This window comes from Chinchilla lanigera, unplaced genomic scaffold (assembly GCF_000276665.1).
Source record: "Chinchilla lanigera isolate Chin_1 unplaced genomic scaffold, ChiLan1.0 scaffold00008, whole genome shotgun sequence".
In the NCBI taxonomy this organism is placed as follows: domain Eukaryota; kingdom Metazoa; phylum Chordata; class Mammalia; order Rodentia; family Chinchillidae; genus Chinchilla; species Chinchilla lanigera.
The window spans coordinates 30132680-30144683 of NW_004955409.1; positions in this window are offsets into that span (position 1 = coordinate 30132680).

The window sequence follows — 12004 nt, forward strand, 5'->3', positions numbered from 1 at the left end:
CCCACCACGAAAGGTCCTAGCAGGAAACAGATCTGCTGCTAGCCTATAAAATTTCTGGGCCTGATATGCACAAGTTGGGTAACAGAAACTGCATTAATAGAAGGCATAATTTTACAGATGATATTTTTTCTCAAGCTGTCCTAGGAAAAACAGTTTAAAATATAAAATTTATATTAAGTAGAACATACTTATATTTTTCTAACCCATTTGTCATTATATTCATCACCATTCTTTTGCTCCTGTAACTCCTCTTTCCTGATTTCTTCTTTTTCCTGTAATATTCTTCTTCTTTTTCCTGGAATAATTGTGTATCTTGTAAGGAAAGGCAAAAGTAAAACAGAAACCTTGCAGGAATGTCTGCTATATGAATAACCACGAGTGCTGACTGTTGTATCAACAGTAGGAGCTGTGTCTGATTTGGTCAAGAGAATTAGGACAAGAGCAGGCTACTTCCTGCCTTCCTCACACCTGGGGAAATATAATCCTCAGAATGCCTCTGGCTATGGTGGAACTAGGGAAAAATGTTATGTAGGTGGGAACGCTGCTCTTCTACTTTTAGAACTGCTGTGGCCAAAATGGATGTTTTGTTTAGGGTGACCTTTCAAACAGCCAGTGTTCATGTTCCTACAGTTCAGGAGCACAACTATAACCTAAAAGATCCACACTCATCTCAGGTGATCTTAGAAACATAATAATTGAATACTTTTATCTGAAATATGTTGATTTTAATAGAAGTATCTGCGGTGAAGTAATCGACTAAGTTTAAAAATACATCTTTCATTAAATTTTTTCTCCACAAAAAGCTTCATACTAGTTTAATGAGGTAAATCTGATCTTTGTTATAGACATTTTGTGTTTGAAAAGCAGTCATTGCAGGTGTGTAATGATATATCATTTTGGCCTTGACAAGCTGATTTTTAAAAAGATTTTGAGAGGAAAAAAGGTACTTTATTCATTTGGAATTTTGAATAACTTAAGGCATAATTTGAAGTGATTAAAACAATTCATTACCTACTGAAAGTCTTGGGTCATGTACACTTTGATTTAAGTAACTTTACAAACTGACATTGATTTTGATCCTCTGCTCACTATCGAGGTATTTCTGTCTGTAATATGATGTAATACAATCATCAACAACATTGATTTCAATCCAAAATGTTAAACTACATTGAGATATTGATGTTTTATGTGGATTTGCTTCATTAAGAATTTTGCTCACAGTCAAACTGTCCTGGCTTATGTCTTTGGAGAAGCACTAATTTTCTCCGTGCTTTTGCCTGTGTGAGTGTCAAGAGCTGGATGATGAATTTTCTCTGGACTCATTGTTCTAGGGTATAGTTTAATTTAGCCACTACAGTTTTTTTTGTTGTTGTTTATTTATTTGTTTTTTTTTTTTTTTTTCGAGACAGGTTCTCGCTATGCAGTTCAGGCTGGCCTTGAGCTCCCTTTGTAGCTCAGGCTGGTCTCAAATTTGCGACGCTCCTCCTGCCTCAGCCTCCCAAGTGCTGGGATTACAGGTGTGTGCCACCATGCCCAGCCAGCCAAGTACAGTTTTAAAAGAGCTATTTCTATGTAAATTTGATTTTTTAAATGTTAATTTCCTCTTTTTTCATATTATTACATATTAGGTTTGATTTTATTATTCATCTAACTCTAATTAAAACTTAAGTAAATGTGCTTATATGGTTTATTTATCAACTAAATAACTAATTGACTATATTTAAAAATACACCCTAATTAATTGATAAAAAACCTTTTAAAATATGTAATGAAGAACCATAATTTATGTATTAATTGAAAATGAACACACAAATAAAATCAGAAGAAATTAAATGATTTATGTGGCTTCCTTAAAGCCGTGTAAAATTGCTTAGTTCTTAAAATTAAGAAGATAAAATTTAGCATTTATTTTTTATTAAATAAGAGAAAATAAAAGACCTGGAGTGAGACAGAAGCAAGTGATATAATATAAGAATAGTCTCAGAAAAAGATAAACTATGTGAAGAACAAAGATTAACAAGTTATATATAATTCTTCAAAATAGGCTGTGATAAATCACTTCCATTTTCCCTTTATCAAAATTTAGGAACACTCAAAATTGATGTTAGTGAAAAGAGACCAATGCCAGGGCTTACATCTGAGAATGTCATTGTATCCCAAACATACACAAGAACAAAAGAGCATAGCAAGTTTGACACTGATGTTAGGGTCTAGGGCTTGATAATAGCATAGCAAATTCCAGTAGGTTTCAAATTATCAGAATAATCATCTCCCTTTCTGGAACCCAGGAGGCAGTGACCGTGACCTCCGTCTCTATGGCTGCACTGTCAGAGTGGTGCTTTCTTCATTTCCTCTCATCTGTGTCCATGCAGTCTAGTACTGAGTGATTCCATATGTATATATAGAAGCCTGGAAAAAGCAAATTAAAGGAACAGAAAATGGACTCATAGTTGCCTGGGGACAAAGCTGTGTGTGAGGAGGTAGAATGGGGGAGAAGAGTATAAGGACACTTTGGGAGGTGATGGATAGATTCATGACCCTTTCACAAGAGAGGTGTCATACGTGTATATATACATCAGAACTTGTCAACTATACACCTCAACGTGCAGTTCACTGCATTATCCATATGACTTAATAAAGGTGAAAAATTACGCAGACCAGAAGAAAGATGAGAAAGACATTGACCAGAAGAAAGATGAGAAAGACATTCTGAAAAGGATCAGAATGATACCTCACCGTTTGCGTTAAAGATGAGAGCTGGGATAGTGTTTGTATTCACAGTTTCTACTTGTGAAACATTTTGAAAAGCTTAATTTAGGACACATACACATAGTTATTATGCTAATTGTTAAAAAAACCTTCAGCCTAATTTGAACCTGGAAGTAAACAATACAACAAAGTTGCTTCCTTCTTGATGGCTTGTGTCACAGGAGTTCAGTTTGTGGGGAGAGGAGAAGCTATCAGGGCAAACGGTCGAAAAGCAGCCAGAGATGGTGGCAGAGCCCTCACGGCTTCTTTCTCAGACCGCCCCTCCGCCTGCTGAACTTCAGACAGCAGCCTTCGTCTGTGTCTCCAGCCTTCCCAACCATTTTGTAAATTACCTCATATATTTTAATACACCCATTTCTTTTTTTTTTCTTTTAAAGAGAAAAAAACCCTAACAACAACAATGAAGACAAAAACAAAGCAACACAAAAACAAAAATGATACATGACCACAAAACAAAATGATAGGAATTAACAATGCTTGCTACACTGCACACTGTTATCTTCAACGAAGTGGCTCAGTTCACCAGATGTAAGAATGTAAGATTGATCCAACAATCAGAGACAGTAACAAGTAATAAAAAAAACTAGCAATGATGCAGAGCTTCACCATACAAGATGGTAGGAGTTCAACAATGGTTCGTATACTGCATATTGTTGTATTCAAATTAGTTGTTCCGATTGCCAGATACAAGTGTGCAAAATTGGTCAAGAAAAAAGAAAATTTTGAGCATTCACTGTTCCTTTCAATAAACCACAGACATCAGTGATGCACCTATCCCAGATATCCTTGGATATACATATAAATTTTATTTTCCATTTTTAAAGAGAAACAGAAAAATCCCAGAATAACAAAAACAAATACATAGACAAAACAGCATAGAAAACAATAACAATGATACAGAATATCAAAACAAGGCAATAGGATATTAACAGTGGTTGTTGTATTACATAATATTGTCTTCAAAGTGGTTGCACAAATGTTATGGTTTATGTCTGTGTGTCCCCCCAAAGCCTCCTGCTGCCCTGGGGCAGGCTATTAGAGTTTGAATATGGGTGTGAGAGCTGCACCCTCCCTGGGGTGGATAGTTTGCATATGTAAGGGAGAGGAAAAGGGTGCTTGAGGCAATTCCTCCCCCATTCGGCCCTGGTGTGTGGTTGTTGCTTAGCTGTGTGCTGCCACTCTGAGATGCAGCCCTGTGCCACGTGCCACTCTGCCTTATAATTGCCAAGTACGGATTGAAACTTCCATGAACTGTAAGCGAAATAAACCTTTCCTTCCTTAATTTTGGGCGTCAGGTATTTTGTCCCAGCAGCAAGAAAAAAGTAACCAAGACAACAAATAACCAGATATATGCATGCAAGATTGATTGACTATTCTTTTCAATTAACCAACAGATATTGGTAGTACAATTATCCAAACTATCCTGTGAATACATATACAAATTTTTTCTCTTCTTCGTTTTTCCTCTCCCCTCCTTCATCCCAGTTGCTCCTTCCTATTTGAGCAGTTTCTTTCCCTTTTCACAGTATCTATTGTACTCTTCAGATTTTATTTACTCTTTCAGGTTCTTACGGTAAGGGGACAATATGATGTTTATATGTGTGAGTTTGATTTATCTCACTTATGAGTATGTTCTCTAGTTGAATCCATTTACCTATAAAAGCCTCTAATTTATCTTTCTTTATAGCTGAGTAATATTCCATTGTATAAAAATACCACATCTTTTTTATCCATTCCTCAGTTGAGGTGCATTTGGGTTGTTTCCAAGATTCAGGTATTACAAGTTGCACTACTACAAACACGGATGTACATATATTGCTGTGATATGATTTAATACATCTACTTCCTGCTGAACATAGTGAGAGTAGATTCTGTTAATTTCAACCAAATGCCTTAACCAGTATTACTCAGAAAAATGCTAATATTAAATATATGCTTTAGAAAAGTAGCAATTTATTTTTTCTGTTTGTGTTTGTCTTCTGTGGGGTGTGGTTTGGGAAGGGATTCTCAGCGTACTTTAGCTAAACAATCAGTGGCCTAATGGACATTTATACTGTCTGCACCTCACTGTCTTTTGTCCTTTTTAGCTTCTTATTATTACTTCACATGGAAATCTTTATTGGAATTAAAGTAGAGTTCTATTGGTAGGACATTCGCCGGATTTTCTGTGAAAAGACTTTAGGCTCTTAATGTTCAATTGGGAAGCGGTGGAAATCTAGGGATGAAAGAACACAAACACAAATGACACTACTAATAAGAAAGTCAGTGATGAGAACTTTTACACCTTATTGCTGTTTTCTGATCCTGTTGGATGTGATAGTACTGACAAAGAAACATCACCCCACAGCAATATATGTGCACCCATGTTTATAGCAGCACAATTTGTCATAGCTAAATCTCGAAAACAACCCAAATGCCCATCAACTGAGGAATGGATAAAAAAGCTGTGGTTTTTTAATACAATAGAGTACCACTCAGCCATAAAGAAGGATAAATTTGAGACTTTTATAGGCAAATGGATGCAACTTGAGACCATACTCATAAGTGAAATAAATCACACTCACATGTGTAAACATAGTATTGTCTCCCTAGTGTGAGAAGCTGAAAGAGTAAATAAGATCCAAAATGTACAATAGATATTGTGACATGGGAAGAAACTGTTCAAAAGGAAAGAGAAACTGGGATGGGGAAAAGGAGAAAAGAAGGAAGGGAAAAGCAAAAAAAGAAGAAACTATATATACAAGATAGTTAAGACAGATATACTACTAATTTCTTTTAGTTCATTGAAAAAAAGTTTTGTGCTAATGTTGTTTGGGCAATTAAATGCCTATATCTTGTACTCTGAGTAACTAATTTAAAGATAACAATACACAATCTAATACACAATTTAATTAATTAATACACAATTTAAAGGTAACAATACACAATACATAATCAATACACAATTGTTACTCTCATATTATCTTGTTTTGAAATTTTGTTTTATCTTTTTTTTCTTTAAAATAAAATTTAAAAGAATTGGGAAAGAAGACTCTTGGAAATTAAGTGATACAAATATTTAACAATTAATCAAAAACCACAAAAACAAAATTGAAGGACTATCCCAGGAAATAGGGCAAGATAAAGAAATATAAAGCCAGAGATAAATGAAGGAAGAGTAGAGGTTCAGTCCATGAGGTCAGTATGGAAGTTCAAAACAAAAGAAATAGTGAAGTTGAAATTTGTTATGGTTGATACACTGTGTCAACTTAAAAAGTTTAATTAAGTGACTAAGCAGGGGACCAGGGTTCTCACTTTGTAAACATCCTGAGCCTGTGGGAGTGGAGGCACCTACATGGTGTGAGTGCTACACCCATCCTAGGGCGGGTATCCTGTATACAATATAGGGAGGAAAAGAGACTTGCTCTTCTCCCTTTGCTCCTGCTTATGCTGTCTTCAACTGTTACCTTTGTGCCACGTGTCAGGGAGCCAGCTGGTCTTGGAGCCAGCTGATTATGGGCTAAAACCTCCACATACTGTGAGCTAAATAAACGTTTTCTTTCTTAATTTTGGGTGTCAGGGAGAGACTTTGCCTAAGACAAAATTATAAAAAATTTAATGTCATGTGTTTAAAGATTAGAAATTGCCCCTGAGAGTCTAGTAAAAAAAAAAAAAAAAAAAAAAAAAAAAGATACATATGATGGGATATCATCTTGAAATTTCAGAACTCTGAGAATAAAGAAAGATTCTAAGTGTTTACAAGACCAAAAAAAAAAAAAAAAAGATTGTAAATGATCAGGAGTGAGAATGGCTTGACTTCCAAACAACATGGGAAGATAGGAAGCAGTGGATAGATAGATAAACTCAAACCTCCTAGGAAATTTTATTTGGACTTAGAATTATGAACACAGGTTTTCTATCAATTAAGCGCAAGGATAGAATAAAGGTGTGCACGTTTTCAGAAAGCTTGTTTTGCATTGTATCATTTCCCAGGAAAATACTGAGTGTACCAAACTGAGCCTGAGATACATATACGTGGTACAGGAACAAAGGGTCCAAGGTGGGAGACAGCCAAAGGAAATCCTTCAGATAATAGTTAAGGAAAAATCTCAGTATAAATCAGGGCTGGAGAATGGAAAGTTCCAGCATGTTTGCCTTCAATAAACAGAATGAATTTGATCATTCAATTATGTAAAAAATGTTGATTAAAGGGCTTTTACATTTCTTTTAAGGGTCTTAGAATCAGAGAAAGTTGCATAGAAAATCAAGTGAGCAAACAAGTAAACAGGTAAATGAAAAAGATGTTGATAATTAATGCCTAAAAAGAATCCCAACTTGAACAAAGAAGAAATGCATGATTTTCTAATTGGCCTATCATGGTGAAAGATACAATACAAATCTGCTAGAAAATTTGCTTTGCACCCAGCCAAAAGGTAATGCTGCCTTCAGTTCTCTACACATGAAACCTCTCAAATAGCTGATAGTTGTGTCCTGATTAACTAGACATCACTGCAAGTCAGATTTCATGTCAAAGTCTGAATTTAGCATACTGGAGGTATCAATGTATGATGTATAAAAATGTCATATGCAAGGTGGCTATTGTGTGCTAATTGAGGATGGTCTGTAGTAATACTAACATTTATTGAACTCTTACTGGATGCCAAGTGCTTTGTTTGATTTATCTCCATTGATTTTTTTTTTTTTTCGATACCGGGAATCGAACTCATGACCTCGTGCTGGCCAGGCAAGCACTGTGCCACTGAGCTAAATCCCCAGCCCCTTGTCTCCATTGATTCTTATCAGCTCCATTTTTCGAGGATGAAATCCCAGTTTAAAGAGCTGAGACAACTTTCTCAGAGTGACAGAGCTTGATGTAGAACGTGGGCACTGTAGCTCCAGAGCTCTGTTCTTGACTTCTACTCTCCTGCCTCCATACATGCTTAGAGAATTTCTGAAGAGGATTTGGAAAATTAATGAGGAAAGAAGGTTCATCTGGAAAAGGTAGTGGCAGAATAAAGTGGAATAAAGCCTGACAGGATTCAGGAGGGATAGGAAACTGGCAGGTAAATTCACTCACAAGAATTCAGAATTGACGTTTGTTAACAGTTGATTTAATTTAAAGATACCCGTAAACTCCTTTATTCCACTGAAGAGGTTGAGAACATTGGCATTACAATGGCTCTTTCTCCTGAGACCCTCGCTTTGTCTTTTGAACACCACTTCTTTGTCTTATTGCTCTTAGTCACCAGGATTCCTGGTACAGGCAGAGGAACTCAGGCCTGGGCTGTTCAAACTTTCTTTTGCTTAATATTTCCTCCTAAGTGTCCTGGCAACCGGGCTTGGTGACAGCAACCTGGATGCAAGGAGGACCTGGTTTCCCCTGCCACCCCCAGGCTCATTAAACACGGTGCAGTTTTTACCAAGAGGGCTGGGGGCGGAGGCTGTGTGGGTAAGAGACACAGCTTCCAAATGTTCTTGTAAATATTCATAAAAACATGTCAGTGTTGCTAAACCCACAGCAAACGATAATCATCCATCCCTCTACACCCTACATCTTTTTGCTGTTAATCCTTTTGTCTGCCTTGAATTCCTTCCCACAATTGCTTCTCCTTCCATCCTGTGTGTTTGAATTGCTGCCAGCCACCTTAGCCTTTCATGAAAGTCTGTGGTACCCTTTTCAAAGTAGTGGCTCTCTGCTGCCAGCTAGGGATGTGAATGACATCCTAGGGATGTTGTGTCTCCTCATCTTGGTTTCTTGCTCTTGGGGAACACAACAGTTATCCTGCCCAGGAACTTATGGGGATTTCTGAGCAACCTGGCACATCTGAAACGTTTTTCTGACTCACTGAGCTGGCATATACTGCTAGATCAGCACTGGCCCTGTTCCACACAGCCTGTCAGCAACAGTGGGTGTGTTGTAAGCACTAGTTTTGATTGTGGCAAGATGGGCTCTGTGACTCTCCTCTTGTTCTATTGAGTTCAGAAAAGGCATCTGGTCTCCATTCACATTACATTTGACAGGAGTCCAAAACCTAAATGAATGTTGCTAATAAAGAACTGTAAGGAAAAAACATGTTGAGAACTACTGAGTGTATTCAACACATATCAAGTGTTGGAAGGCGGGGAGAGGGAAAGTGTTGGACTAGGATCACTGAGTGGAGGGTGAAGGCTCTGAGCTCTGTTCCTGGCTTTCTCCGTGATCTGTGCCTCAGTTTGTCTTTTTTAAATTTTGAGACACAGTGTCACTGTGTAGCCCACCCTGCCCTTGAACTCGCAATGATCCTTCTGGCTCAGCCTCCTGAGTGTCAGGATTATAGGCCTGTGCCACCACGCCTGGCTTCAATTTGTCTGGTTAAAATTGAGAATGCTTGGAAAGTGCTTTCTAAAACAGAAGAAACTGCATGTGACCTTGTATGTCTTTTCCTCTGCTGCTGGTCCAGGAAGTTTCAGATAAGTAGTATTGGTTGAACAACCCATTCTAAGTCCATAGTGGTCAAAGGGTGCTCCTTCCAAAGGCTTTGATTTGGGCAATTGGCAAGTCCTCCAACTTTTGCATAGTACATGCAAATACAGCCTAAGCTCGCCTTCGCTTTATCTTTGGCAGGCGTGTCTCTTGCATTACAAATTCCATCTTGGTGTCTGATTCCCAGAGTACCCAACAAGCCGAGTAAGAAAGCTTACTTCTAAATGGAATTGGCTAGTACAGGCTGAAGAATGTTAAGACATGAAACTGAATTAAACTAGATGTCATTGAGACCCCCAACAGGGCGATTACTATTTTGTAGGTATCTTCTAAATATGCATGATCTGAAAAAATATATCTACCCCAAGGTAACTGAATGAAAAAACTTTTAAAAGAATATTTTACATTTTAGGTATACACTAATAACATTATTATAACTATAAACATTATCATAGATTATATTCTTCTTTCAACTAAAGTTTAGCATAAAATAATCCTAGATTCTTCTGATAAAATCATATGATCAGTAGATTAAAGGTTGCCTTATCTTTGTTACCTAATAGAGGGCATATGCCTTGCTCATAAAAAAGTGGACTCACATAGATAAAAATATTCCCATTGTATATTTTAAGTGCTTTGTCCAAAGAAAATTTCTGTTGTTTTAATTTTTACAGAAGAGTCTATAGGTTGATCTTTTTAGTTTCAGTCTATGACCATAATCAGTTCAGAGTAAGAAAGATCGAGAAAGTGAATAAAAACTGCAAACAATCTAATATTGCTCTTGGTGGGTTATGCTCCGTTAGATAAACATGTCCTAAAGCTTGTTTGCTATTCTGGGGAAAACACGTTAAAAAATAAGATTGTAATTTTTTAAGCAAACATTGAGTATATAGTACTAATGGGACCTGTAATAAAATGACAGACTATTATTTGAGGGCAAGTAGAAGGCTATGTTATTTGAAAATGAAAAGACATATGATTGGATCTAGCAATCTGAACAAGCAAGATTTAACACGATATCCAGAACAGTGCTCAAATACTGCTGGAGGTAAAAGGTAAATCAGCACACTGGCTGATTTAAAGAGGGTAACAGCGGTGAATGCAATTGCATCTGTGTTAATTTCCTGGTGTTGGTGTTGGGCGAGGATACACAAACAGAGCTGGAAGCTGAAGGCCTGAAGCTTACGGGACCCTTGATTCTACAAGGCAGGAAGGGCAGTGAATAGGCATGCAGGGACAGACCACAGAGTGAGGAAAATGAGGACCCTCAAATCCTGTTACAGTAGATTACTTGTTTATTCAGCCTTCTTTTTTTTTGTTTTTTTCTGGTACTGGGAATCAAACTCATGACCTCGTGCTTGCCAGGCAGGATCTGTGCCACTGAGCTAAATCTCCAGCCCCTTATTCAGCCTTTAAACCAAGATTTATTCAGTGCTCATTTAATAAAACAACTCCTGAATGTGTGCTAGGAGTTGGAGACGTAAAGATGAAACAGTGTTTGGAGCTAAAAAAGAAAACCAAGCAATATCATACAGGTCATTATTGATGTTGCCATGGAGGTCCTCAAATACCTTGTGGAACTTCTGGGTCTCCCTCAACCCTAAACTCCCTTCCAACTACCAAATCTCCCCTCTGTCACAGCCAGGTTTCTACATGTACTGAGCCCATACCTTTACATTTTTCTCCTCAGTTCTCTCCATTCTGGCTTTTGGCTCCACTACTTCTACAAAATCGCTTTTGTAATCCCTCTGCTAAGTTCCAAAATATTCCTTGTTTCTTATTTCTTTGACTCTTGGCAAGATTTGATGCTCATCTATAATCATTCTTTCAAAAGTATTCTGTCTTGGCTTTCCAGAGCAGCACATTCCCACCCATCTTATTGGCCAGCCCTTTGTTGACCTTTCTTCCACTACTCACACTTAAATATTGGAAGTTCTCAGAGTTCTTTCTTATAGCTTGTACCCAAGTTATACCCTCACAATACCCTTAATACATTAATGTTATTTCATTGGTTTTTATTTATAAATTTTGTGAGGCTAGGACTATGTCACCACTGTATTTTCAGGGGCTAGAATGACATTTATACTTAATAAATATTTGTTGAGATAATGGATAATTAAATTTATCTGACAGGCTTAAAAGATGAGTAAGAATGAAAGAAATATTTGAATTGTTTTTTAGCATGGTAAGTGATGAGGTTTAAACAGATGAGTGACATACTGAGATTTGAAGGTGAAGTCATTCTACAGACAGTATGAGGATAGATTTGAGGAGGGGATCCAGGGCAAGTGAAATCACAATAGTCTTAATGCAAAGGACAATGGTTACAGAGAGAAAGCAAAAGAAAAAGGTTCACATCATAGCTAGGAAGTTGAATCAGCAAGTCTTTTTTTTTTTTTTTGGTTTTTCTCTGGTACCAGGAACCGAACTCACAACCTTGTGCTTGCCAGGCAGGCGCTTTTGCCGCTGAGCTAAATCCCCAGCCCCAAATCAGCAAGTCTTAAAGATGGATTGGTTGCAGGGGGAGGGGGCAAGAGAGAAATCTTGGATGACTTAGACTTTCATTAGCACATCAAGCACAAGAAAAAACAGCAATTTGGAAGGCAAATTTGACTTGGGACTCAATGAGTTTTAATTTCTTATGTGTCCCATTATGAGTGCAGAAGTTAGGTTACATTATACATTTTAGGAGTTCAGGGATTATGTCAGTTTAATCACATAGTTCATCATACATATTGGTGCTTGGTAAATTCTTTTTATGATCTTGATGGAAGACCACGGTGTCAACCTTGA